This window comes from Trifolium pratense, linkage group LG7, assembly GCF_020283565.1.
Source record: "Trifolium pratense cultivar HEN17-A07 linkage group LG7, ARS_RC_1.1, whole genome shotgun sequence".
Classification (NCBI taxonomy): domain Eukaryota; kingdom Viridiplantae; phylum Streptophyta; class Magnoliopsida; order Fabales; family Fabaceae; genus Trifolium; species Trifolium pratense.
The window spans coordinates 49,641,857-49,648,417 of record NC_060065.1 but is presented as its reverse complement, the minus strand read 5'-3'; the positions used below and the strand labels follow the sequence as shown (position 1 = coordinate 49,648,417).

Sequence of the window (6,561 nt, the reverse complement as noted above, 5' to 3'; positions counted from 1 at the left end):
ATTTTCTAGCTTCTGTTATTATATTGCATATTGCATAAGTGGTATATGTATATGATATTGCCAATGCACGAGGTGCACGACCTACAGATGAATTATCATTTAATACTATAAATTGATATCAATAATGAAGTCCACGGCTTTTGTCTGATACTGAAACAAAACATGACAAAATGCAAGCCACTATAAAACTTAATTATATGCGGCATCAACAAGTGGGCACATGGCATGCATTGAAGGAGTAATAATCTTTCCATTCTTCTTATTAGGCTCTCAGCTTCCAAATATGGTCTTTTTCCTGTGTTTCAGGTTTCTCTTGCAGAGACTATGCACAATGGGGACCATAAAGACTCAAAATGTCAGTTAACACAAATCATAAACCTATCAACAGCATGCAAATTTCACAATTTTACTGTTTTAAGTAGTTCCATTGTTTATAGTTTTAGCAAATACTTAAAGTAAGGCAACAAGCCAACAGAGAAAGAGGACCACAATTCTAGCTGGCACAATAAAATCACATGCACAAGCCACAATGGCTCATAAAAGATAGAATCATTATTATCAACAACCAACTGTCACCTAAATACTCAATAAAACAAGACACAAATTCTGATAAGGTAACAAGCATATGATTTGTGTTGTAATAATGTGAATTTAAGAACTCAATGTCTGTCTTTCATTCAAGAGCAGGAAAAATAGATAGTGATCTTGTAAAACTTCTCTGTTAATAATAGATTGGAATACAAGAAACAACTATGCTCATATAACAAATGAATAAAAAAATTACATTGAATTAATTTAACTTTTGAGATTTTTTTCCTGTAACCATCTGGGTTATTCGGAGGCCGCTACTGAACGCTTCGTTGAAGAGAATTCTGGTTTGCATAGCCTGAAACCCAGGCAACCATGATAGTATTGCAACAGGAGCCATAACAATGATTCCAAATAATATATCGTATAGACGAGCCAATGAAACAACACCATACCAAATTATACCGTGCTGCAATTTTGGCCTAAATACTTGAGCAATCAATAACATACCCCAACCTGTAGGAATGAATGCTAACAAGCTAGTAAAAAGGTCCGCAAATTTGAACTCGGTGAATTCCAACAGAGCAACTATCACAATTATGGCAAGAACTATGACAATTGACTGGATCAACCATAATAGACATGATTTTTGGCCTCATTTATTCCTAGCATATGCTACCACCACATAAATCCCAAACACGGCGAATACATAAATCCATGATAGCAAGTAAACTGCAATACTAGTACTTCCTGCAGCTATGTCTAGCTGATAGACAATACCATACTGGAAGACAAAGAAACGAAGGTCTAAAACAATCTCCATAAACTTTCCCCAAAACCCAGTTACCTTTAGATGATCTTGCTCTTCGTACCACCATTTTTCCCAGCTCTCTTCAGGTTTAGCAAACACCCCTCCATGGTACCAAATCCAGGTCATGAAGTCGTCAAAATCATACACAGTTTTTAACCAGTCAAAACCAGAAGGATTGAACACAAAGGGTGCCATAATCCATGATGCAACCAAGAACCAACTAGAGATGGTCATGGCTAGATAGACAAATGTGTTTGTTGATACAACACTGTGTGCTGCATAAATTAGTAATATTAACCCCAACTCAATTGCTTTCACAAAATGGCTACGAGCATAGAGTCTATAATTTTCTGCAAAACTCTTGTGCTCTACAACAAAACCACGACCAGTTGCTCGATATTTTGCACCGCCATGTAGGATTGTCCGGCCAAAGAAATGGGTGCGTGTACCCATGGAGAAAGTGTAGAAAACTGATGCAAGTTGGAGCTGCATTGTCAAAAACTCCCAGACAGCTTGAAGGAACCCATGTTCAAGGGAATTTTCCACAATCATCGGAAGGGCAGTGAAAAGTCCAATTTGGACTATGAACTACTGATTCAATATTATACCAAGTGCTTTATTACTATTGCTGTTACTTTCCATAGCAGCTTCAACACCACTAAGAGCAAGCAGTAATCGGCCCCATAGAAATGCATAAACAGTAAGAACCACCATCATTGTGTTGAAAAAGAATCCCACTGTGGTGTAGAAGAATGACAGCATCCTGAAAAAATCCAGTCTATGACCTAATCTATATACATCTCTGCTCAGTACTTGCTCCCCGTTTCCACTGGCAACTTTCGCTTCAAACATTGATATTTGATTCAACCCAACATCCCTTCCTTTACCAACCTGAATGTATTCGTGATGTGTGATATTACCTCCACGAAGAGTGCAGTTAAAACCTGCAAAAATGTCTTCGCTTATATTGATCACTCTGGAAGCTTTACTGATACCACCTCTAGTTCTGAACCAAAACCTGTCAAACACATCAGGGTGGCCATAATGCATTCGAACTTTCAATGGATTTGCCAAAACCCTCTGTCCTAAGGTAACAAAACTTGATTCCTGAGCTGACATGAACCAAGCAAGAGAAGAAACGAAACCTGTAAAAATATGTTCCCTCACTCCCAAAATAGTTGGTTTTCGAATACCATAGTAATGCTTGAATTCTTCCAAGAGATTTCTCATTTTAAGTGCCTCCTCAAAGTAGTTGTCCTGGTTCATATCAATAGTTTGAATTGCATCCCCACGTGTGAAGATGATGGCATGATTTTGATTTTCTGGCTTTCCTTCTCCTAGTTTCAAGGGACCCGGCAATTTTACACGGTAAATTTCAACCTCCCTCTCCAATTGTTGATCGTACTTGACAAGAACAGAATAATACTCCTTCTCGTTCCTCCCTTTGCGAACCTCATCAACATAGGCAATTCTTAGAGCTTCATTGTTTTTCATTAGATACAAAATTTCATCGGCATGAGGATCCTTTCTTGCCTTTTGAGTTCCATATATCTGACAAGCAATCACATATGTGAATTTCATTAAAGCAGTTCTGTGGTCAAGACCTTTGAACAAACTTGCTGAACTGCTTGCTCCAGAAGATGGTGACCTTTGCAAGTTGAAACCCTCTGAACTATCTTGATTCGACGAAACAAGTTCACGTGAACCTTCTTTGATCTCTACTTCTGATGCAGAATCTAGAAAAGCCAAAAGCTTGAGGGCCTTATAGTAGTACATCATTCCTCTAACCGTCCGCGATAGTGTCTGGCCTCTATAGGATGCCCAGGACCTTAATTCTGTTAGCTTATCTGTCCATATATCACTGTCTTTCATCATCCCCTCTCGCCGCATTCTCTCATATAATTCTTCCACTCATCGTCATATATAGTCTGCAAATAGTATAGAGTTGAGATCCCATCTTCATTCCCAATTCTGAGCTGTTCTTTACTGTAAACTACTTCTTCACTATAGTAAGGAGTTAGAACACTAAAAGCCATCATTTTCTCAACTTGAGGAGCATGGGGCATGTTCATAAAAAGTGAGTTACTGAAGAAAGAAATTCTCCGTCTAGCTTCAAGATTAATTGGAACATTTTGCATTGAATCCCTGGAGGTAAGAATAGTATGCAAGCGTCGAAGCTGGTGATAAAAGTTCTCATTCATAGTGTCAGGAAACTGAATAGCATTTTAAAAAATTAGAACCCCAGAAGATGGATTTTGTGGAGCCAAACCATCCTCCTTTAGCTGTTCATTATTCCTTTTCTCTTTGAAAAAATCTCGGATAGAAATCTCATAAAGGGCCTGAAGGGCGTTCACCAATTGGATAGTATCTTGTTTTCCCTTGTTTAGCAATTCAATTAGGTTTATCAGCTTGCTGTGGATCTGGGGAAGTGCGGTAGTTTTGAATACTTTAGTGAATTTTCCAATCTCAAGTGAATGATCAATTTCTTGAAACAGAGCAGTCACAATAGAATGCTCTTCACTATCAGGTTTGATAATCTCTCGAAGCAGGTATCTGATACAGTCATATGCTTCAACCACAGCACATCGTCTGAACTCATACTTACATATCTTTCTCCAAATCCTCCTATCGGGAGAATCAGCAAGTTCTTTGGCCTGACTTAACGCCAGTAGCAACTCATTGCAGAGAAGAAAACACGGCCAACGAATAACCCTGACATTCCAAGCGTTGTTTGGCAGCTCCAACAGCTCAACCTCTTTATCAGAAATGATATCCTCCTCTCTGAATGACAAAATTATCTCGTTCCATAACATAGCAAATTTTTTGGCCTCGACCAGGTTAGACTCAAGCTTCTTAAAAGGCTTACCAAGTCCATACCTGAGCTTAAACCTACGAACTGCATCCCTCAACTTGCTTCCCAATGTTCCCCTTGCATTCAACAGCTGCTCCTCTGGCATTAAATTAAAAAGAACCGCAGTGGCAAAAAACTGAAACCTCAACTTCAGCTGTTGCATACTTCGAATCTCGCCCAAATGTGCAAACAAACCCACCGTCGCCCCAACCAAAGACGAATATATTGAATACCATATCTGAATATCCATTAGATAAATCAAAACAACCGGAATCCACAGTATCCCAAGAGCAAAAACATTACCATTTTTAAAAAACTCATGCCAATGATAATCAACATCCTTAAGATCCAACACTGCCCTTGATGGAGCCATCATGGGTAGAATCTGTAAAAAGTAACTGAAACTAAATTTTGAGGCCAACACCACCGCCCAAAATAAAGTATACTTAACATTATCTACAAGACCCTGACTCAATCCACGACCAACATAAATGCTCCCCTGGAACCACCACGATAGCATATAAAAAAGCATCCAATTCCTATTCTCCATAAAATTTCTAACCCAAGGAAGTATGAAAAGGGCCAAAGCAAGAAGCTCCGGAATAACAAAAGCAAAGCAAATCTCAAGAAAAAGCATCAACCTCTTATTTGCTTCAACAGACCATTCATGATCACGGTTTCTCCGACTCAATGTCTTGGCATAAAAGTAAGAAAAAACAACTATCCATGCCGCAGCAACGATTGTTTTCAACACCATCCTAAATCCAAGCATCTTTGTCTCCCTCGAAACCAACCTCCATTGCATAACTATATCAAGCACAGATTGAAAAAACCTTAAACCACTCCAAGTGAAGAAAAGAGTTAAAAGCCGAACCTGCACATCGCGATCCTTCATCACCACATGCCAAGGATAATTCCTATCTTTCCAACCAACAATAACAGCAGCTTGAAGAAACAAAATCAGCATCACCCAAAGCCTATCAAAACTCCTAAACAAGTTCCAAAACGACCTCTGTTCGAATAACCTGTTTTCCCAACGCGGTTTACAACGAAGAAACTACTTCCAGCATCAATAGGCCATTTAAGCCTATGAAAACACCTCTTAGTCCAAAAATACTCATTTATATCATCATAATTTCTCCATTTCGAATGCGGTTCTTTTCCATTGCCACTATTAATCTCAACAATTGGTAAATAGGCTTCACAACACTGTCTAGAAAACCTTTTTCCAAACAAAACGGCAGCTCATCATCGTAACCGTAGGGCTGATTCTGCAATAGTTTGTTAAGGTCAATTGCCATATGATGGAAAATGTAGCAAATACATTCAGGAACGAATCTTAGATTTGCAGATTCTCCCCAAATCAGAAGATAGAGAGCAACATAGAGTAGTTCTCTTCGGTGATCGGGTTTAGAACTGTGGCGACCGGAAAGCCAGACGCTAGGTTTAACAGCAAGGTAAGAGCACCATTTAGTGTAATTTTTTAGGAGATTTTTCCGGAATGAGCGGAGGACGGTGGAATCGAGAGAATCGATGTTGTCTGGTAAAGGATTGAGACGCATCTGAGAGTTTGCAAGATGGAGGAGAAGGTGTTCGCGTTGATTGCGAACATTGTCGTTTTGGAAGCCGAAGAAAAGAGCTAGCCAATCGAGGAGGTCCATGTGAGGTTGCCATCGAGGTGGACGGCGGAGGTCGCCGACGGTGCGGATGGCGGAGATAGCAGCACGGACTTCAGGGAAACGGAGGGAAGGGTGGTCGGAGTTGAGGTCGTTGTTGAGTGGGATGATGTTGTAGGGTTGGAGTTCGTTGTGGCGGTGATTGGTTGGCATATCATTGGGATTTGGGAAGAGAGTGTGGAGGATAGGATTCTGTTGCTGAATGCTGCTAAGTTTTTTTTTGAAAGGCAAAAGCTAATATATTAATAAACCCGAGCATAAGGAATGCTAAGGTAAAGAAATAATAGTACAGGAATTCATTGTCTAATACATGAGAGAGAGAGAGAGAGAGAGAGAGAGAGAGAGAGAGAGAGAGAGGTGGTCTTGTGTTGGAAGACATGAGTGAAAAGTTATTGTTTTAAATCTCACTTTGTATTTTTCTTTTTATAGAAAAAGTAGAAATTTAAATATATACAATCCGATTCTCCAACCTATTTATTGACACGTGGTGTGTTATTTAGACACACAAAAGTCCAATATAGTATCCGATCTCATAATACAACTTCGAGGTGTTAGAATTGAGAAGATAAAAGATTAAAAAAAAAAAACAACATAAAAGTTGAAAACCGCATTGTGTTCATGCAATTTATTAACTTTTATTGACAAGAGAGAGTATATTTCTTTTTGACTTATATGGTTTGATAATTGGTATCAAT

At 39.0% G+C, this 6,561-nt stretch overlaps 1 non-coding gene and 1 pseudogene across 1 annotated transcript; both read right to left on the bottom strand.

Annotated features, from left to right (window-relative positions):
- Positions 1 to 705: 705 nt before the first annotated feature.
- LOC123899366 lies at positions 706 to 6,117 on the bottom strand (annotated as a pseudogene).
- On the bottom strand, positions 3,049 to 3,129 carry LOC123900203. The gene has a single exon (XR_006805855.1). It is a non-coding gene; the product is annotated as a small nucleolar RNA J33 (small nucleolar RNA).
- Positions 6,118 to 6,561: the final 444 nt, after the last annotated feature.